Source organism: Bos indicus x Bos taurus, chromosome 27 (genome assembly GCF_003369695.1).
Source record: "Bos indicus x Bos taurus breed Angus x Brahman F1 hybrid chromosome 27, Bos_hybrid_MaternalHap_v2.0, whole genome shotgun sequence".
In the NCBI taxonomy this organism is placed as follows: Eukaryota; Metazoa; Chordata; class Mammalia; order Artiodactyla; family Bovidae; genus Bos; species Bos indicus x Bos taurus.
In genome coordinates, this window is record NC_040102.1 from 6,500,308 (window position 1) to 6,523,055 (window position 22,748).

Consider the following 22,748-nt stretch of genomic DNA (forward strand, 5'->3'; position numbering starts at 1 on the left):
GTGGGCTGCCTTCTATGGGGTTGCACAGAGTCGGACATGGTTGATGTGACTTAGCAGCAGCAGCAGCAGCAGCATCCTTGAAAACACAGACCCCAACCCTATACCTGAACAAAAGCAAAAGCCTAGGCACCCCATGCATTCTCTCCCTACCTGACACCATGGTAGGGAGAGTATGCTGTTAAGTTTTAGGTCTCCTAAACAAAAAGCCTCTATTTTTTTTTTTCTGTTTTCAGAGCTTCCGGAGTGCATCAGACCCACAGGGGGCGGTGATTCACAGGCTGAGAATAGCAGAAAATAGTGCAGGACACCCTGGGCTCCCTTTGCCACCCCGGTGGTGCCTCCAGCTCCCTGCTGCATAGGCCACATGCATAATCTGAGCCCAGTAAACGACCAAGCCCTCCTCGGTTCTCAGTGTTGGCTCCACACTCACTGAGGCAACAGACTTCATGGAGTACCTGTCAGGAGCCAAACACAGACAAGTTCGTGGTCCCTTCCCCCTCCCAGAGGTCACTGTTGTTCTTGTTATTGTTCAGTTGCTTTCCCAGTCATGTCTAACTCTGTGACCCCACGGGATTGTAGCACTCCAGGTTCCTCTGTCCTTCACGATCTCCTGGAGTTTGCTCAAATTCATGTCCATGAGACTGTGATGCCATCCAACCATCTCATCCTCTGCCACCTTCTTCTCGTGCCCTCAGTCTTTCCAAGCATCACGGTCTTTTCCAATGTCTTGGCTCTTTGCATCAGGTGGCCAAAGCATCAGAGCTTCAGTATTAAGCTTCCAATGAATATTCTGGGTTGATTTCCCTTAGGATTGACTGGTTGGATCTCCTTGTAGTCCAAGGGACTAATGCCCACCATTCAGTGAAGATGAGGGTAAATGTTATTTAAAGGTAAACTACAATGAAAAACCATGTGAGTTGAGAACTACTGGCATTAAACTATGGGAACTTATCAGAACTACTGGAATACAAAGCCGGAGGTCCTTGCACTGCTGAGAATGTGTCCTGACCCCACCACCCAGATTCTACAGAGTTCTGCAGATGAGATGAGCAGGAGAGGGTCAGAGAGGAGGAGGGGAGGGGGTCAAGGTCACTTGGGGCTGGATGGGGCCGTCCTATAGTTTGACAGGGATGCGGGTTCCAGCTGGACACTCAGGATCTGTGCTCCTCACTCTATGCAAGCTCTGCATCAATTGAAAATTAGCAAAGACAAAATGCAGGGTTTGTAATAAAGAGCTCTTTAGGTATCATTTTAAAATGGGTAAATGGGCCGGACAGGAGGGACGGAGGACCACTCCCATGTGTCCTCTCACCTCTAAGGGACCACACATGCTGTCCATCTCAAAGCTCCTCACGGCTGGAAACCCACACTGTGAGGGAAAGGGAGACAAGACAGAGAAGAGCGAACCTGAGAACCTCCCTGTGATGTCTCATCTTACGTACAGACGCGGCTGGGCCTTGCTGCCTGGATATTTGGCCAAACGTCATTCTGGGTGTTCCTGTGAGGATGTTTGGAAATGAGACGTACATTTAAATCAGTGGACTTTGGTAAAGCAGGTTATTATTACCCCTGTGTGACATGGGTGGGCCTCATCCAATCAGTTGAAGGCCTGAACAAAGACTGACTTCCCCCCAAAGGGAAGGAATTCTGCAAGCAGCCAGGTTCAGATTTGAACTCCATCATCAGCTCCTCCCTGAGTCCTGCTGGTCTACCGAACTGGCACTGGATCTGTTTGTTTGTTTGTTTGGGGACTTGCCAAAACGTTTGTTTGTTTTGGGGCTTACTTTCATAATGGTGTGAGATGATTCCTTAAAGAAATGGGTTGTTTCTGTGGAGAACCCTGACTGACTCACAACCAAATGTGCACAAGTGAAGAGGAAAAAATGGGAGGCACTCCCAGAAAGCCCCTCAGGGATGGGCTGTGGGTGTCTACACTCTGAAGTAACTTTTCCTGGGTTGCAGAACCTTTGAGAACACACTTCCCCCCCTCAAACACCCCTGCCCCCAGGAAACAGACACAAGACAGTCTTGGAAAATTTCAGTTTCTTCACCAAAACTTGGCCACAGCATGCAGCTGAAGTTGCCTTAGCATGATGTGGACAACGTGTTTTTGCAACCCTGCAATAACTGACACAGAGACACAGCTGGTGGGAGAAATGAACAGAAGCTAAGAAACACAGAGCAAGAAGGGTGGCCTCAAATGCCAGAGCCGGGAAGCCGGGAGTGGGGGTTGGGAGTGGGCAGAGGACTGGGGAGCCGGGGAGGCTCAGGAGGCAGCCACTCCCGGGAGCACAGGGCTCAGGGAAGAGCTTCTGCAGAGACCCTGGGTGATGATGGCGGGTCTCTGGGAAGCCCTGCCAACCGGCGGCCACTTGGTTTCCATTGCTTCCTTCCTCCCATGGTCCATCAGAAGAAACCTCCACCCCCGATCCCCTCTGAGCAGAGTGGACAGAGCTCCCGTTTCTAAGGTCTTACCTCCCACCTGAAGCTGCTGGGTAAAATAAATGAGGTGGTACAGGTAGCTCACTGGAACCACCGTCTACACAAGCTTGGAGCTGGGTTACCTCTCCTTTAGCAGTTTTCCCTCCACAAAATGAGACAGGCTGAGGATATAGAAAGAGGGTGAGAAAGAGGAGGGGAGGGAAAGGGAGGGAAGCAAAAGGAGCCAGAGTGATGGAAACCTGCTCATAGAACCTGCATCACTGCCCCTGAAACATGCAGGAAAATTACAGGAAAGCTCAAAGGGGCTGGGATCTTCAGCAGCAACTAAAGCAAGGAGCATCATTCAGGAACATGCAGCTCCAGGAGAGAACAGGAATCTTGCCGAGGTGAGGGGAGTTGTTTACCTGAGTATATTCAGGGTTACAATATTATCTACATTTGACATATGGGGGGACAACTTTTATTTTTGTATTACAAGCTTCAAGAAAGATTGGACCAACTCCTAGCTGATGAACATATGTAGCAAGTTGAATGAATTCTTGGCAAGCATCCCCAGGAATCTTTGGGTGGAAAAGGGGAGGACTGTAAGTGTGGGGCTTTCTTGTTTATCGAAAGGAATGGAATCTAAGAAAGAGTACAAATGAACTAATTTACAAAACGGAAAGAGTCACAGATGTGGAAGATAGCCTTATGGTTACCAGGCTGTCGTGGGGGTGAGGGAGGGAAGGTCTAGGAGATTGGGACTAACATATACACACTACACACTACATATACAAACTACACACTACATGTACAAGCTACCCACTACGTATACATACTACATATACACACTGCACACTACATATACAAACTGCATACTACATATACAAGCTACACAGTACATATACATACTACACACTACATATACAAGCTACATATACACACTGCACACTACGTATACACACTACTTTATGGAAAATAGATAACGAATAAGAACCTGCTGCGCTGCACAGGGAACTCTATAGGCCAACTCTCCTCAATACTCTATGATGGCCTATAGAGGAAGGAATCTAAAAGAGAGTGGATATATGTATATGTATAACCGATTCACTTTGCTATCCTCCTGAGGCTAACACAACATTATAAATCAAGTATACTCCAAAAATAATTTAAAAACTAAAAACGTTAAAAAAAAAAAAAAAAAAAAAAAACGTTGTAAAATGAAGGGGGGCAGGCAGGAGTTTTCTTAGGAGAAAGGCTAACTCCGGGAGGTGAAGTGTTTCTGTCCGACCACTAGAGGGCGGCAGCTCGCCCCATCCTGCGCCTGGACTCCAGGCCCGGCAGCTCCTCGGCTTGTGCAAGTGGTCCTTCTAGGCACCCTGCCAGGGATCCCAGGTTGTTTTTGCTTTTGTTTTCTTAACCACTACACTCTTTTAAAAGAGAAAGTCGTTTCAGAGAAAACAAATAAATCTAAACCCCAGAAAGAAACCCAAGTTGGTCAAAATATGCACACGGAGCTGGCAACTCTCACCCCATCTCCCTTGTGGTCAGAACTGGGGTTCTGCCCATCACTCCTCCCCTCCCCTCCCCCCCCCCCCCCAACCACATCCTTCAGAGCAACGCTTCCCAAATGTTTCCTGGTGAAAACTTTTATTATGTTTGTGTATGCCAGCCTGTGCATTTTTAAAAGATGTACAAATTATTAGTCCTATGTTTTGTTATTAGATTCAACAAACATAACATTTCATTTCAATAAACATAGTCGGAACAAACCACACAGAATAAAAAGGGAAATGAACCGCATGCATTGTCCACTGGAGGTGCGCTTACAGGCACTGAACACAGACAATCGCTGTTCTGTTTGGTCTTTCTGTCCTTCCTTAATAACAGAAATTACATGCGTAACATGATTACCCCATTGGAGAGGCCTGTGACCATGCTGAGAGGACATGTCTCCTCAAGTTAGTTTGCCATTCGCTTGTTACCACCAAACCAGGGTGGTGACGCTGCCACCTGCAGGCAGTACTGTGTATAACATGTAAGCTATTTCTGTGCTTTGCTTCAGTGACTCTTAATGAGGCAAAACAGTCTCACCTGGATAGCCACAGAAAGGAAAGAAGAGTTTGTTAAAAGAAAAAACAACTCTTCAACTAACTCAGAATCTGTTCTTATCTTTTATTTAAAATGAAGGAAATGAGTCTATGTTTTTAGATTTTGTCTTCATCCCTTCCTCAGTTCCAACAAGCAATGGTTGCATGCAGATTATTCTTCCATGAAAGAAACAGACTCTGGGTCTGCACTTCCTACATGTGGACTTTCTTTGAAGGAATTTAGGATGTGAGCATTCTACCTCTATCAGAAGCTGTTCAGTGATCCCTGTTTGCTGCTGGGCAGGTAACTTGTGGCACATGCCGTCAGGGTCTGCAGAACTCTGTCCTGCAAGTGTGTAACTTTCCTCTCTGCCCTTTGGTCTCATGACTTTATCACCTGAAAGTGTTAAGGTCGTTGAGAACATTGCCTGAACCAGGAATAAGCAGCTCTGGCTGGTCAATGGGCAGTTGTAAAATACTGTGACTAAAATTGCTTTTTAACTCAGAGAAAAGTGAAGTGTCACTGATTAAACGTTTCCAACAGTACTTTCCCTGTGATTCACATGCAGTGACAGCTGTTCATGATCTTTGAGATTCTCAAATTGTAAAAATCATCATCTCAAATTTACCACACTGGTCTTGATGAGGCTGCATCTCTAGTAAAATAATGCAGATTTTCCTGAAGGGAGAGGGGACCCCACCTCCTTTCAGAGAGGAGGAAGGAGTGGGTCCTTCTGCCATTTCGGACAGGCCAGCATCACCTCTCAGGGAGCTGAAGGCGAGAGTGCAACTCTTGGCCATTGAGGAAAGAGGAATCGTTCATTTAATGTAAGAAAAATGCCATTATTAACTCTGGAAAGTGATGTCAGGTTGACTTGTTTCTCTGATCTGAGGACCATATACATAAGCAAACATACATGATTCCAGAGCACAAGGCAGATTTCTTCACTAAATAACCTGTCTTGAGAGTTTCTAGGCTTCTGCTCTTTTTACCTTCTTTAAAAAGAAAATTTCAAACTATGTCATCATTTTGCTTTTCCACCTGCCTGCATAAAATCCATAAGATGTGTTTTCTGGATTTGGCTTCTGTTGTTTTTTTTTTTTTTTTTTTTGGGTAAACAAAGTTTTCTAAATCACTTAGTTTATTTGACCTTGATGTGGCCTTTTAAGCCATCAGCAAACCTAAGGTCTGCTGGCAAGTCCTTCACCTGAAGACGGAGAAGAAGCAGAGCTGTTTCTGAAACCGCGTTCCTGCTCCTGAGACACTTTCGTTCAGTGACCAACTCTCAGGCGCACCACGGGAACTCAGAAAACACTGGCTGAATTGTACCAGAAAGAGTCAAGGGATAACAGTCTGGACAATTTTATTTCTACCTCTTGTAAAATGTGTGGTGCATGTCTGTGTGGTGTGTGTGTGTGCGTGTGCACATGCAGGCATGTGTGTGCACCTGTGTGTAACTCCCCCGGGGGAGGCACATACCTCACTGGGAACTAGTAAGCAGAGGACTCTTGTCCCCAGGTGCACGCACAGAGCTGCTGCCTCATCCTGTGCAGGCCTCAGGCTCCCTCCTCAGACACTTCCCCCCACCCTGCCCTCTGAACCAACCCCTTCATCCTTTCTGCTGCCTCCTTTTCCTCATGAGCTGATTGGTTCATACAAACACTCACACACGTGTGTGTACTGTTTGTATTTCTTGTCCATCTCCCCCTCATCCACTGAAGTAAAAGTTCTAGCATCAAGGACCCAGCAGTCCTTGAATCGTCTGAGTCGAATCAGAGAGACAGAGTCAGCACCTGTCCAAACAGCGGGCCCTGCAGGGGTGTCCCCAGCTAGGCTGTAGCCCACGACCCCAGCCTCAGCTCCTTTGCAAGCCTGGACTTGGGGGTGTGAGAGGCCTCATTCATGGGAGTCTGAGAAGGTCCCCCATCTTCCTAGAGTCACAGTCTCCAGAGTTCCAGCCCCAAGTCTCACACTAGCTCTCTAAGGTGGCAAGCTGACCTAGGCCCACGTGTGAAGGGACAGGGTGATGGTGCCCTTGGAGAGACCAGCAGGTCTAGCATGGCCGACCCCAGAGCAAGAGGGTCCCAGACACACAGCAGACAAGCAGTCACCCTGTGGGAGGAACGGAGCACCCCATAAGGGACCGGTGATATTTAGATCCAAGTGCACTGGGAAACTGAAACCTCCAACAACTCAAAATGGTGTTGGCTATTTAAGAGCAATTTAGGGCACATTTATTCTTAACAGAAAGCTTCTTGTGCCTGCCCTGGAGTGCCTCCCCCTGGGATTGCTTGTGAAACTGGTGATGACTCAGAACTTCGGAGCAGAGCAGGGCATCCCCGGCCCGTATCTCGCTCAGTCCTTCGCAGACCCTGATTTCCGCCCCCCCCACCCCCCTGTCACCCCCGCTCTCTGCTCACGGGTGTCAGACTGCAGGGCTGGATCACCGCACGGCCCCGCCCAGGACTAGAGGCTCTGCAGTTGTTGCCTGATGAGTAACCCGAGCGTGGTCCAGTCTCCTGCCAATTATCTTTGATAAGATCAAGCCCACAGCATACCAGTTTTTCCCACTGATTTCATGATAAATACTCGTTCCTGGAACCCAGGCCCACAGCAGGTGTTGTGGTCATAGCAACAACAGGATCAGGATGATAAGCAGTAGGGCAGAAAGGTCTGACCATCTCTCACCTAGGTTCTCAGCCTCGGCACCGCAGGACCTTTGGGAGGACAGTCCTTGGTCCAGAGGGCTGTTTCCTGGCCGAATGATACCCAGATGCTTAGCCATCCTCTCAGCCTCCATGTACCAGATGCCATGGCCACCTCACCTTGGTTAGGAAAAACACCAGAAATTTCCCCAGAAATTTCCGAACATCCCCCTGGTCAGGAATGGGGGGGTGGCAGGGGGATGCCAGGTCCAACCAGCCCATCGAGCTTTTCTGGAAACACAAGCTCTGAGGGGGGAGAGGAAACATCAGGGCTGCCTGGAGGAAAACCTCAGCGGACTCAGAATGCTGTGGTGCATCCACCCCAAGGGCGAGACTTCAGAAGGCAGTTTTGGGTGCTCCCAATTATAATCCCAGGCCTCCAACTGATACCATCATCAGTTTGCCCACAAAAATGCAGCTCTGGCTTAACTTTAACCTTTACAAGGCTGTTTGTTTCATCTTGTGAGTTTTTTTCTGGACCCTGCAGGGTGGACAGATCTCCAGGGGCTTGAGAAAATTCCAAGACCCACTCCCTCTCTTAGGGAACGTGCTTCTTGACTTGCTGATGACAACTGCTGTGTTTGCGAGCAGGCATGTAGTCCAGGCAGACCAGACATCAGTCAGAGGCCTGCTCTCCTGCTTCTGAAGCCCAAACAAGACTCTGTTTTCATTTCCCTAAAACAGCAGTGATTCCATTTTAAATGCTTGTGTGTGGGTGCACTGTGTGTGCTCACTCAGTTGTGTCCAACTCGGTGACCCCATGGACTGTGGCCCGCCAGGCTCCTCTGTCTGTGGGGTTCTCCAGGCAAGAGTACTGGAGTTGGTGGCTATTTCCTCCTCCAGGGGATCTTCCCGACCTAGGGATGGAAATGAGCTCTCCTGGGGCTATATTAGCAGGTGGATTCTTTACCACTGTGCCACCTGGGAAGCCCCATATGCATATGTATGTATATATTCTTTTTCAGATTCTTTTCCATTATAGGTTATTATAAGATATTGAACATAGTTTTCTGTCCTATACAGAAGGGCCTTGTTTATCTTATAAACCCATTCTTTTATTATCCTAAATAAATTCTTATTTATTTCAAAATGTTTATTGAAATATAGTTGATTGACAGTGTTGTGGTAGTTCCAGGTGAACAGTAAAGTGATTCAATTATATTTACATATGTAATTATATATAATCATTTTTTGGAGAAGGCAATGGCACCCCACTCCAGTACTCTTGCCTGGAAAATCCCATGGACGGAGCAGCCTGGTAGGCTGCAGTCCATGGGGTCGGTAGGAGTCGGACACGACTGAGCGACTTCACTTTCATTTTTCACTTTCATGCATTGGAGCAGGAAATGGCAACCCACTGCAGTGTTCTTGCCTGGAGAATCCCAGGGATGGGGGAGCCTGATGGGCTGCCATCTCTGGGGTTGCACAGAGTTGGACACGACTGAAGCAACTTAGCAGCAGCAGCAGCAACAGCAACAGCATAATCATTTTTTACATTCTCATAGCTTATTATATAATATTAAGTATAGTTCCTTGTACTGTACAGTAGGTCCTTGTTGGTTATCTATTATATATAGTAGTTTTTATATGTTAATTTCAAACTCTTAATTTATTCTTCCCTCCTTCCTCTTTGGTAACCATAAATTTGTTTTCTATTTTATAAACTCATTCTTAATAAGCAAGAAACCAAGGCCCAGGAAGGGATTTGCTGAGGACTCCTGTTGGGCCCCTGTTGTAGAGGCCTCTTGGTTTTCTAGAATGGCAGTGAGCACACAGCAGCATCTGTCTGGAGACAATACAAGCAGTTTCCCGTGATGAGAAAGTTCCTGGGTAACAAGCAGGTGGTGCACGAGGAATCTGGACATATATGTTCAAATAACAAGAATTTGGTCGTTTTTCCATCTCTGTCTACGGATGAGCAACACATAATATGAGGGCTGTCAGGACCAGCAAGGTGTTCCTTATGCTCAGGCATAATGTCTGGCACAGGCAGATATTGTGATATTTGTTAAATTAGGAGGAAAAAAAAAGTTTGGCTCAGAGCCAGGGCACTGACTGCGGGCATGTAATGATTTACACAGGACCCAGCACCCAGGGTTAATACCCACCCTGGCCTTCCATGGGCTTGATAAATGGGGAGGCAAGTGTGTGGGGATGGGGTGCTGGGGGGCAGTGCACCCCCTTTTCTCCTGCTAAGACAGCAGCTCCATTACCTTTCTGACACATTCATTGTCGATGCTGTTAAAAAATAAAACCTGCTTTAGTTCTGAGTACTTTGCAAGGAAGCTGGATGGTGACGTCTGCAGGTGGATCCTGGGTGGGGGCGGGGTGTGTGTGGGGGGGCCAGGCGACCCCCCTCCCATCCTGATGCCTGCACAGGGCCCTCACCTGTCCAGTAGCCAAACTGGAGGCCTGGTGAGTCCACAACTTTAGAGCAAATGCTGCCTTCACGCTGCCAGCCCGGCGGGAACTCTGGAGGCCACGAGACCTGCAGAAAGCTCTGCCTTCTGTGCACAGAGACACGGCATCACCTGAGTCTTTTTCGTGTTGAAAAGGCAGATTCCAGGGAATTCCTTGGCATCCAGTGGTTAGGACTCGGTGCTTTCATTGCCAAGGCAAGTGTTCCGCCCCTGGTCAGGGAATTATGATCCTTCAAAGCTGTGCAGCACAGCCCAAAATAAAAGACAGATTCTAGAGTTTCACTGCAGGCAATTTTCAAGCAGGAGCTTTTCGTGAAGGTGTCCCTGGTGATTCTGATGGGCTGCCTCGTTTGGAAACTGGCCACTAAAAAACACCATAGAATTCACCACCTTCTTTTGCTGGATGGGAACGTGAGGGTGGCAGGTGGCCTGGGACACCTGAGGTCATCTGCACCCAGCGGCACCTGAGCTCTGATTCAGGAGGGAGGTGTGATCAACACCTGATGCAAACAACTCCTGCCTCTGGGAAGTGGCTGGCCACGCGGCCCGTGAGGCAGACGTGCCCTGGAGAGCAGCAGACGAGGACAGGACCCAGCCAGCTGCAGCCAAGGTCAGGCACCAGGGAGAGAACAGGAGCAAGTGCAGGGAGTTCCGGGGCATGTGCCACCCCTGACCACCATGTGAGCTCCACTAACCGAATAATCAGGATGCAGACCTTCCATGGGAACACAGAGGGTCTCTCCCCAGCCTGTCCCTCCAAACCCCTGCCCCTTCTCAGAAGCAAATACTGCTTCCACTCGGTGACTTTCTGTTAGTCTCCAGGTTTCCCCTGTGTTTCAATATGTGGATGTGCACGCACGTATATTTTTTTTTCTTTTGCCCCACACAAATGTGCTTAAATCTGAAGTTTCTCCCTGAAAAGACCCTGACCCGAGCTTTCTCAGGCAAAGAGTGTTAATGATCTCCGCCCTCTGGAAAGCAGTGAGGGATGCAGGCCCTCCTGACGTGGCCCCAAACTATAAACAAGGCCTTGAGTCTGTTTTCAGACACAGCAGAGCGGAGTGGAAATAGCTACCATGGACCACGTGAAGAGGTAAACTGAGGTGAGCGCAAAATTGCCGAAAAGATGAGTTTATTCAGGAACAGCAGTAATTGCATCAGGGCACACAAACTGTAGAAGCCATAAGTGAGTCAGTCAAAGATGTGGAGTAGGCTATGTTTATGGCCAGGAAATGTAAAGAAGGGAGAGTCCAGTTAGTCTATTAAAATAAAAATCAGTTTAAAAAAGTACAAAGACCAGGCCTGAAAGTTCCCTGAGCAGACAAAACCAGCCCAGGCAGGCAAACAAAGCTCAGATGAGCCTAACCCAGGTCATTTCTTTTTCTCACCTCTGGAACCATAAGCAAACCCTCCAAGGCTGATATGAGGCAACCTATGACCAAGGCCCTCTCATTTAAGAAAACTGTAATATTATCACTTTTCTGTGAACCAAGCATTTACAGAAATTCTGTTTCTAGTCCTGAAGTTTTACTTTTCTGAGGGCACATGCATAAGATTTTCCATTTTATATCTTCTGGTTCCATTTCAGATTGAAATCCTTTCACAAACGTGGGCTGTGGCATTTAGAGAAGGGCCATCGCTGGGGTGTCAAGAGTTTGGGGAGCTCTCAGGAGTGGAGTACCGGGAGTTCTGAGGTCCTAGGAGACGGAGAGTTAACCGAGGTGCAGACACGTGTGTTAGTCGGGATGGCTGCTGTAACGAAACACACAGGCTGGGAGCCTGAAGGGCAGAAGCTCCTGTCTCGTGGTTCTGGAAGTGGCCTTCTCATCGTGTGCTCATGTGGCAAAGAGAGCAATGAATCTCTTCCTCTGCTTATAAGACTACCCGTCCTACAGGGATGGGGCCTTGTGACTTCTTTCAGCCTTAACTACCTCCTTAAAGGGCCCACCTCCAAACACAGGGCTTCAACATGGGCAACTGGGGGACACCATTCAGTCCATGGCAGCACTCACTTCATTCATTTCCTCCAGCGACTGGTCATCTATACCAACAGCAGACTCTCCTGGGAGGGGAGATGATGGGGGTCTCCATGCGGCCCCTCCCTCAGACCTCACTGATGTCAGGGGAAGCAGCCAGCATGCCAAGAACATGACAGGAAGGAGGCTGTAAAAGGGGCAGCCCAGAAGTACCAGGCACTTCTGGACAAGGGAAGGTCAGGGAGGACTTCTCAGAGGAGGTGGCTGGCAAACAAGAGAGAGGCTCACCCACAGGAGCCGCCAGCCCCCAGGAGCAGGGCGCCTTCTTCCCTCCTGCGGCGCTCAGCACATGGTGGTTATGTCATAAATATCGTTGAAATGCAGTCGAGTCCATCTCTGCTGCAGAGCGCTCCATGCTCAGTAGTCACGCAGGGCACGTGGGCTGGCCCGGGGCCCGTGAGCTGTCAGTGAAAGTGGCTGTTCTTACTCTAAGGAGCGCCGCACACAGGTGCCCCGCCAGTCCCTCCCCTGATCTGTGTAAACACCACACATTCCAGCTGTGCTGACCTGACGGGCTCTGTCTTGAATCTCCCTGGTTCACAGATGGGGCAAGTCCAGCCAAGAGGTTGTCCCAGCAGCTCCACAGGCCCGGCAGCTCCACAGAGAAAGCAGGAGCCTGGAGCCCTGCCACTGACGAGGAAGGGAACCTCAGGCTGGTGGCACACGTCTCTGTCTGCTTCCTTCTCGTCCAGTCACCTCTCCCCTCTCTTTACTCTCCCAGCTCTCCACCTTCAGTCACGTTCTGGGCTCACATTCTGCATCTCGGGAAACCCAAACCGAGACACTGCTTCTGCGGAAATGTCTATGCAACTCACCACCACTTCCCCAAATCACCTCCTCCTCCGGGTTATGCTACCTTGGTCCGGGGCATCACCTTTTTCCTAGACAGAGCCAGGAATCGAGCTCAGTCTGTCTCCAGTGTCTGCGAGACTTTTCCTTCTTAACATCCCTGAATCCATGTCTCCTTTCTTCCCCGCTCCACGACCTTAGTTAAGACCCTCATTGCTCCACCAGCTCCTCCCTTGGCCTCCCAAGTCCAGTCTTCTCTTTCTCCACCCACACTTCCCTGAGATGGTTTCTAAAATGGCAACTGGCTTGTGTATTTCTCCTGATTCAAATCTTCCAGACCTCCCTATTGCCTAAGGAAGAAACCAAAGCCAAACTCACACACTCTTCCTCAGATCCCCACCTTGTTCCGTGGTCCTCACTTGCTGCCAATCAGAGCACCTATCCAGTGCCATGGCAGCGGCCTGTCTGCTGGTCCATCTCCTCAACTAGACTTTTGCAGGAAACCAACATAAATCTTGGTCCTCACTGCACCCCAAGACCCTAAACACCACCCAGCACATAACAGAAACCACATATACACACCTGAGTCAGTGAGTGAAAGGAGAAATGTTTGAATACGACGAACTCTGTCCCTTCCCCTAAATTTTGCTGTGCACTTAAAACTGCTCCAAAAAATTTGTCTTGAGCAAAAAAAAAAAGTTTAAGTGACAGAAGAAGCTCATAGATTATAAAAGATTTGAGAGATATTTTGATTAAAAAAAGCAACACCAGCCAGAAACTAGAAAGACTAGTATTAGTCAACCTTGGGCAGGAAGAAAATCCTATCCCTAAAGGTTTGAGGAAAGGAAACAGCCCAGCTTTTGTGAGGGACTAGGGTGAAGTCCTGGAGAAGGTGGTGGCACCCTACTCCAGTACTTCTGCCTGGAGAATCCCATGGATGGAAGAGCCTGGTGGCCTGTAGTCCATGGGGTCGCTGGGAGTCGGACACGACTGAGAGACTTCACTTTCATTTTTCACTTTCATGCATTGGAGAAGGAAATGGCAACCCACTCCAGTGTTCTTGCCTGGAGAATCCCAGGGACAGGGGAGTCTGGTGGGCTGCCATCTCAGGGTCGCACAGAGTCAGACACGACTGAAGCGACTTAGCCGCAGCAGCAGCAGCAGAAGGGTGAAGTCTGGGGCACCGCATGGAGAGTGCAGCTCAGCTAAAGGCCTGATGCGGGCTGCCAGCCAGGTGGCCGCCTGACTCAGTGCCCCCGGGGCCACCTCTCCAGCTCCCTGAGCCTCTGGCAGGAAGGGTTCCAGCGTGCACTCCCGTCCCAGGAACTCCATCTGAGCGGCTCCTCGGGGACCCAGAGCAGAGCAGGCGCCGCCTCCAGGCCTGCAAGCCCAGCGCAGGATCCAGCTGCAGCCGAAGGGAGATGCGCGTCCACATGACTCCCTGACAACTCAGGGCTTGACGTGAAGGGTTATTTATTCGAATCTCTCCCTGGCCTTGGACGCCGCCCTTCACGTTGGTGTGTGCGGTTGTGCAATCCTCCAGCCCTATAAAGGCGGTAACCCTGCTGCCTCTGGAGCCTATGGAGCCCGGCCTCCCCTGAGCCTCCCTCCCTGGGCCTCTGGCCGCCGGCGGCCACCATGAGGGTCCTCCACCTGCTGCTGCTGGCCCTCGGCCTGCTTCTCTCCCAGCTGGGCCCAGGTGAGCCAGGACCCTGCAGCACCCGGGGCTGGAACTTGGGTACACATCTGAGGTTGACCTTCTCTGCAACCCAAACCCAAGGCAGCAGGAAGGCCTCTCCGGGGCTAAGCGGCCTGTCGGGGGCAGATGGCATGGGGTGGTCTGACCGAGGGGTCCAGGCCATCCTGAGTGCAAGGAGTGCACCTGCCTGCCTAGAGCCTCCCTGGGCTAGTTCTCCCAGGAGCCTGAGGGCAGCTGAGCAGCAGGAGAGCCCTCCTGTTTCTCTCTCATGTCTCCCTCAGGGCTCCCTTCCCTCTGCCTTTGGTGGGGATGTCAGGTGCCAGGCAGCCCCCACAACCCAAGCCCTGTCTCTGTCTTGGGATTCCATAAAGTATCCTCTGTGAAGGGGACCCCTACTCCATCTGCAAGATGCCCCCTTACCCCCGAGAGGCACAGTGTCCCAGCCAGCCCAGAGGTGCACCCCGTCTCTTGCCAGGGCCCAGGGTGGACGCTCCCAGATGTTCTCCTGCAAGCAGGTGCCACCTGCCCTGCCCACAAGACCAGTTCCACCGGAGTCTTTGACTCGTGTGCAGACACTCAGGGATCCACCTTCCTTGAGAAATCCTCTCACATCCTCCAGGGTGGCCCATTCCCCAGTGCACCGCAGGGGAGCTCTGTGTCAGGCCAGGGGATGCCAGTTCCTCAGGGTCAAAGCAGCAATGCCCCTGGTGTAAGAGAAGGCGAGCCCCTGCCTGCCAGAAGAATCAAGAACACAGTTTATCCCAGCCCTGCCACTCAATCCCAGGTCGTCTCCAGCCAGTCACCTCTTCTGGCTGTTAGTTTCCACGTTGGCAGAGTGAGTGGGCTGCGGCAGAGGGCTCTAAGAGCCTTAAGCTCTGGAATTCCCTGCAAGCCCCGCTGTGCTTTCCTCCAGGCCAGCACGTCGTTGTGCAGTTGTGCCTCACTTACTCCAGGGGTTCCTCAGAGCTCCCCTCGGACAGCTGGGTTCCGAAGTATTCCAATGCAGACTTTAATGTTTCCAGTCGGGACCCTTAAGAGACTCAGAGAAATCCATGCAGTGTCCTGCTGTTATCATACTCATCTCACAGCACGTGAGTTCATGAACAGCCGTGCAAAGTCTCTTACCGCAGCTCAGTTCACACTGAAAATGTTTGAAAGCCACTATATTAACATGAAGAGTTGTTTTCAGTCTGTGACATCTAAGTAGGATTACAGGCATCTCATCCAAAGCCTCGAAAAAACGTGTTCCTGGGGACACGCAGGAGGAATTGCGCTTACTAATCACTCCTTCCAGAAATGGCAGCTGATCTGATGGCATGCCCAGCGTAAACTGGACTGGCTTAGATACTGCCCTTGGACGACAGGCAAGCCCTGTCTGCACAGAAGCAGCAGCAAAGAGGGCCTCAGGATGGGGACCTTCAGGACTGCTCGCCGAGCCCAACTGCTCTTCTAGAAGGGGTGGAGTGAGGTCCTCCCCACCTCTGGGCTGGAGCTAGGGGGGCCTGAGCAGCAGGGTCCCTGCAGATGGAGCACCCCCTCTGAGCCCTGAGATGCTCACACCAGGAAAGGGGCTGCAGGGAAGGGCAAGCTCGATACCACATTTTCCGGGGGATGCGAAACTTCTGGAGGGGAGGAAGACCCCAGGTGTTTTCTGCATCAGAACACACCAGGGTCCCCAACCTGTGTCCCAGGGTTGAGGTGCCCCGTGCTCAGCTGCCAGCTGGGGTGTTTCCCCTCCTTGTGGTTGCGTGTTCGTTGCTTTGTGCTGGTTGTTGCAGCTGCTGCAGCCGCCCCTGCAATACCCGCCCTGCCAGCAGGCTGCCCCAATGCCAGAGGCCTGGGGCTAGTGCAGGGAGGGAGGCGGCACTGCTCAGCCACCCCGAACCCCTACAGGGTCGGTTCACTCCTTTTCTGGAAGAGCCCTCAGACCGGGTCGTTTCACAGGTAGGGAATCGAGGCCTGTGAGGCCCCGGGGAACCAGCGCTTTGTGGTCACTGCAGGAGATCCTAAGACTTGGTGTTCTTGGGCAGTTTTTATCCTGGTCAGAGAAAAAGGCCTGTGTCGCCCACTATTAGCTTACACGGATGGTCTTTGTGTGAACATGGAATAATGTCACAGTGGCAAGGCTACCCAGGTCCCTGCAGAAGCTGGACAGGAGCCCAACAGAGGTGCTGAGAAAGGCTGAGGCTGTGTCCTTGTTGTTCAAGGAGTATCCGGCGAAGAGCTGCTGCAGGCAGGCATTGCCCCAGGATGAGGGGATGCATTAGGGAACAGCCCCAGAATCCATGGTTGCACATTTGAGAAGCAGAGCACAAGCAAACCGATTACAGAATTCCTTAGCCAATGACAGTTGTGCTGTGAAATGCTGTTAAGAGCACAATACTAGGGGAACACGTGACGGTGAGAGCTGACAGGGTCTCGAGGAGCTGGGAAGGCTTTGTTGAGGATGCTGAGAAGTGAGGGAATGATGAAAGTCATTTTTGAGTTCATGGAATTTTCAAAATAATATTTAACTCTCTCCCAATTAAAAGTCAAGATATATCACAAAAGAATCAGATTTTTATCTTCTTTCCTTAAAAATGTTTTAAAATTTTATTTAACTTTTAATTTTATATTGGAGTATACTTGATGAAAAATGTGTTATGTTCAAGTGTACAGCAACATAATTCAGTTGTACGTATACATGTGTCTACTCTTTTTTCAAAATCTTTTCCAGTTTAGGTTGTTACATAATATTGAGCAGAGTTCCCTGTGCTATTTGGTAGGTCCTTTTGGCTGTGTTCTCAGTGGCTTCAGTCAATGTCTGTCTCTGTGATGCCATGGAGTGTAGCTCGCCAGGCTCCTCTGTCCATGGGATTCTCCAGGCAAGAACAATAGAGTGGGTTGCCATGCCCTCCTCAGGAGATCTTCTTGACCCAGGGGTTGAACCCAAGTTTCCTGTGTCTCCTGTATTGCAGGCAGATCCTTTACCTGCTGAGCCACCAGGGAAGCCCTTTGGTTATCCAAATCAAATATAGCAGTGTGTACATGTTGCTGCTGCTACTGCTGCTGCTGCTGCTAAGTCGATTCAGTCATGTCCAACTCCGTGCGACCCCATAGATGGCAGCCCACCAGGCTCCCTCGTCCCTGGAATTCTCCAGGCAAGAACACGGGAGTGGGTTTCCATTTCCTTCTCCAATGCATGAAAGTGAAAAGTGAAAGTGAAGTCGCTCAGTTGTGTCCGACTCTTCATGACCCCATGGACTGCAGCCCACGAGGCTCCTCCATCCATGGAATTCTCCAGGCAAGAGTACTGGAGTGGGGTGCCATCTTCTCCTAAAGACACAACAGATGTGGCAGATTCCTGCATGGCAGCAGTGAGCTGCGGCTCAAGAGTGGCTTTGCCTTCACACAGGATGCACTCCTCGGGACCCCAAACACCCCACCAGTCCCTACGGCCTCACCTCAGCCCATTTCACGGAGCTGTGTTATCTGCCTGGCCGAGGTGGGAATCTGGATTTTCAGCCCCAACTTAATTAAACCATTGAAAGTGAAACTGTTTGGAGTCATTTTTGGCCAGGGGTGTTTCTGAAGAGCTCTGGTACCAAAGTTCTTTATCTCTTAGCCCAGAAAAGAATTCAAGGACAGGCAAAGTGATGCTGCTGCTGCTGCTAAGTCGCTTCAGTCGTGTCTGACTCTGTGCGACCCCATAGATGGCAGCCCACCAGGCTCCACCATCCCTGGGATTCTCCAGGCAAGAACACTGGAGTTGGTTGCCATTTCCAAAGTGATAGAAGTGATTTATTAGACTATGACATTTGTGAGGTTTAAAAGTGGGCAGACAATGGGGTGCTGCACCCCAAAAACTTACTGCCTTTGTTTATAAGCAATGGAAAAGTGGGGAGGGGGAGAAGAACTTCTTTGACTTTCTTAGGTGGACATCATGCTTCCAGCATTGCTCTTCCTCCAGGTTGAACAGGGGCATTTTCTCATCCCTTCTTGGTCGAGCTAGGTCCACAAATTAATTTTACTATGTGTGCAGAGACCATGTCTGGGGATCATTGACTCACTGAGCTCACTGGGCAGACGTGGGTCTCATGCCACTGTTGTTTTACTGTTTTGAGCCATGCCTTGTGCCTATGCTGCATGGTTTTGTTGCTAAGCAAGCACCGAAGAATTGATGCTTATGACCTGTGGTGTTGGAGAAGACTCTTGAGAGTCCCTTGGACTGCAAGGAGATCCAACCAGTACATTCTGAAGGAGATCAGTCCTGGGATTTCTTTGGAAGGAATGATGCTGAAGCTGAAACTCCAGTACTTTGGCCACCTCACGTGAAGAGTTGACTCATTGGAAAAGACTCTGATGCTGGGAGGGATTGAGGGCAGGAGGAGAAGGGGACGACAGAGGATGAGATGGCTGGATGGCATCACTGACTCGATGGATGTGAGTCTGAGTGAACTCCAGGAGTTGGTGATGGACAGGAAGGCATGGCATGTTGCGATTTATGGGGTTGCAAAGAGTCAGACATGACTGAACGACTGAACTGAACTGAACTGAACTGAAGCCTGCTTGGTTTTATGGTTAAGCAAGCCTGCTCTCAAGTGATCATTAACTTACAGGGGTCTCCAATATTTTTCTGCTTTCAGTCCCCTAGTGGGATTAACTATTTAATCACCTATTTTGTCTCTTCACTCTGCCTCTGTCAAAATGAGAGAGGGCAAGGACAAACCACATGGGAAGGAGAGCTGGTATGAGAGCCCAGGAGGTAGGCGAGCCGCTCAGTCGTGTCCGACTCTTTGTGACCCCATGGACTGTAGCCTGCCAGGCTCCTCCATCCATAGGATTTCCCAGGCAAGAATACTGGAGTAGGGTGCCATTTCCTTCTCCAGGGAATCTTCCTCCACCCAGGGATTGAACCCTGGTCTCCTGCATTGAAGGAGGAAAAAAACAAAACAAAACAAAACAGAGCTCTTACCCTTACTCTAGTCCTCCCAGCTCCACTATGGGGAGGAAGAATCATTACCCCCATTCTGTGGTTTAATAACTTGGCTAAAGTCACATGATTGGTAACAGACAGAGCAGCGACTCTGTCAAACCCAGGCCATCAGCTCCAACTCTGCAGGGCTGTCCAGGCACAAAGCATGCTGGGACCAGGGTGAGGGCTCAGGAGAGGAGCCAGGGATGTAGGGAAGCACAGGTCAATAAGGCCTGAGGCAGCAGGAGACCCCATCAGTGTTCAGGTGGGCCCCAGAGGCTTTCAAACCAGAGAGTCACAGAATCAAACATGGCTTCTTCTTTGTAAGGATCTATTTCTTCATTCTGGCTGTGCTGGGTCTTCGTTGATGTGAGGACCTTCTCTAGCTATGCAGCAGGGGCTGCTCTTTGTTGCGTGTACAGGCTTCTTGTTGTAGTGGCTTCTCTTGTTGGGGATGAGCACGGGATTTCCAGAACGTGGGCTTCGGTAGTTGCGGATCCCACGCTCTAGAGCACAGGCTCAGTAGTGTGGCACATGGGGCTCAGTTGTTCTGAGGCATGTGGGATCTTCCTGGGCCAGGGATCAAACCCATGTCTCTTGCATTGCAAGGCAGATTCTTAGCCACTGGACCACCAGGGGTGCCCCAGACATGGCTCTTTTAAGTGATTGGTCTCCTGGGTGTGGAGGCTGGTCGGAGAAGAGGCCCTGTAATCTGGAGTAGTTTTTTATAGATTCTACATAGCAGCCCTGTCAGCTGTAAGCATGACAAATATCTTCCCTCACCTTGTGCCTTAGTTTTTCACTCTCAGAATTTTCCACATTATTTTAAGGTGGTTAAGGGTGTCATATTTTTTCCTTTAGTGTTAGTACTTTGGTGCCTTAAGAAATCTTTTTCTAGCCCAAAGGCATGAAGAATATTCAGTGTTGTCTTCTGAGGGCTTATTGATTTTCCTTTTACATCTAGGTTTATAATCATCTGGCAGTGATTTTTAATGTGCACGTATGGTGTGACTAAGGGTAAAGGGTTTATTTTTTCCATTATGAATATTTAATTGTTCCAGAACCAAGCACGGAGGAGACCATTTTCCTCCACTGTTATGCTGAGCCACTGTTGTTCAACTTTCAGTATCTGCATGGATCTCCTTGGGCATCTTCTGCTATTCTGTTTGTATATTCGTCTGCCCTGTTCAGTTGGTATGTTTGTATCCTCACCATCTGGTCTAATTACAGTGGCTCTATGCTGCTGCTGCTGCTGCTAAGTCACTTCAGTTGTGTCCGACTCTGCACAACCCCATAGACGGCAGCCCACTAGGCTCCTCTGTCCCTGGGATTCTCCAGGCAAGAATACTGGAGTGGGTTACCATTTCCTTCTCCAATGCATGAAAGGTGAAAGTGAAGTCGTTCAGTCGTGCCCGACTCTTAGCTACCCTGTGGACTGCAGCCTAACCAGGCTCTTCCATCTATGGGATTTTCCAGGCAAGAATACTGGAGTGGGTTGCCATTGCATTCTATAATTAGTCTCAAAATCCAGTAAAGCAAATTCTCCTGCCTTTTTTGCTAAGACTGCCTTAGCTATTCTTGGTCCTTTGAATTACCACAAAAATTTTAGAATCAGCTCTTCAAGTTTCACTGCAAGAATCTCCTGGGATTTTCATGGTTTTGGGCTAGCACTGCAGCTTGCTGCTGCTGCTGCTGCTAAGTTGCTTCAGTCATGTCCCACTCTGTGCGACCCCATAGATGACAGCCCACCAGGCTCCCCCGTCCCTGGGATTTTCCAGGCAAGAATACTGGAGTGGTTGCCATTTCTTTCTCCAATGCATGAAATTGAAAGTGAAGTCGCTTAATTGGGGGAAAATTAAAAGTTTAAAAATAATTAATCCTCCAATGTTTAAGCATAGCATTTCTACTTATTGAGGGCCTCTTTAAATTACAAAAAAAAATACTATATTCTTTACAGATAGAGATATTGCACATTATTTTTTAGATTTGTAACAAGGCATGTTTTATGCTCTTCTATAAGGTGTTTTTATTTCTTTCTTTTTTTTCCTGTTGATTGCAGAAGTAAAATTCTTTTTTTTCTTTCTGTATATTGATCTCATGGATAGCAAATTTGCTAAGCTTTCCTGTTAATTCCTTTTAGACTGCCTACATATAATCATAATATCTGCAAATAGAGACAGATTTTTATCTTCCTTTCCAACACTTCTACCTTTTGTTTCTTTCTTTCTTATCTTATTCCCCTAACTAGTGCCTCAAGTACAATGTGGAATGATAATGACTAGCAGTTACGCTCGTCTGATTGCCATCTCATGGAATGTTTCAGTGCTTGACCATTAAGTGTACAGTGTGCTGTAGGCTGCTGTAAGTACTCTTTATCAGGTTAAGGAAGTTTCCTCCAGGTCCTTATTTATTGGAGTTCTTTCTTTCTTTTTTTCAATCATGAATCAATGTTGAATTTTTTCCAATATTTTCCTGCATCTTTTAACATAATATAACCATTGACTGATTAGATAATGAGAACATTTAATCTCTATTCCTCTGTCAGTTAGTTAGGAAAAAGTGATACATTTCTTGGAGAATTAAATGCAGCCATAATAGGATGGACATGTACACACTGCTACATATAAAACGGTTTATATATGTATATATAAGTATTATATATATATATATATATATATATATAAAATGGTATATATAAGTACTATACGTCCAACAAGGACGTATTGTATAGCACATGGAACTCTGCCCAATGTTACATGCCAGCCTGGATGGGAGGAGCATTTGGGGGAGAATGGATACATGTACATGTATGGGTGTGTTCCTTTGCATCCGCCTGAAATTATCACAACATTGTTAATCAGCTATACTCCAATATAAAATAAAAAGTTTAAATTAAAAAAAAGTAACCATAAAAGTGCTATTTCCCAACCAAAAGAAAGATGACCAGCCTCAGAATCTTGAAAGTGATTGAGATCACATAATCTAGTCTCCTTAATTTTAAATTTGAGAACTGGGGTTCAGAATGTTTGAGTGCTTTGCTAAAAATCACACAGACTTATTCTATAATAAGGAACGTAACCAAAGCACTCTGATAAGATATGTTGCTATTCCTTTTTGGCCCTACAATGTACTGAATCTTCAAAGATAATGCCAAAAAATGAGGGCTCACTAAGTGTGGAGACACCATAACCCACCAGCATTGAGGGGGCTCTTCAGATGCCGTGTTTCACGAGTAGCTCCTCAGGTCATCTTGGTGTGAAGCTCTTGCAAGGGAAATCCCTGTGATGTGCTATGCAAAGGGCTGTCTGTCCTGCTTTATCCTGAAATCCCTGTGGCCGCAAGCCAGGAGTCTGACATGGTTGCTTTTCCCTTCTCTCAGGTGCTGGCCAGCTTATGGCTCTCGGCCAGCAGTCTGACAGCTACATATGTGCCAGGAAAGGGGGGACCTGCAACCTATCGCCCTGCCCCCTCTACAACAGGATCGAAGGCACCTGCTACAGGGGCAAAGCCAAGTGCTGCATCCGTTGACTCTGAGCTGGGAGCGATGGCAGAGGGCACTCAGGAGCCACGTGGAGTATTTGTAACCATTGTTTTAATAAAAGGATTTTGTGAGGAGGACGGCCTTTGAGACTA

General features: G+C 48.9%; 1 long non-coding RNA gene across 1 annotated transcript; it reads left to right on the forward strand.

The window, feature by feature from the left end:
* The first annotated feature begins 13,942 nt into the window (after positions 1-13,942).
* Positions 13,943-22,740, forward strand: LOC113884996. Its single transcript, XR_003509092.1, has 2 exons — positions 13,943-14,161; positions 22,495-22,740. It is a non-coding gene; the product is annotated as an uncharacterized LOC113884996 (long non-coding RNA).
* Positions 22,741-22,748: the final 8 nt, after the last annotated feature.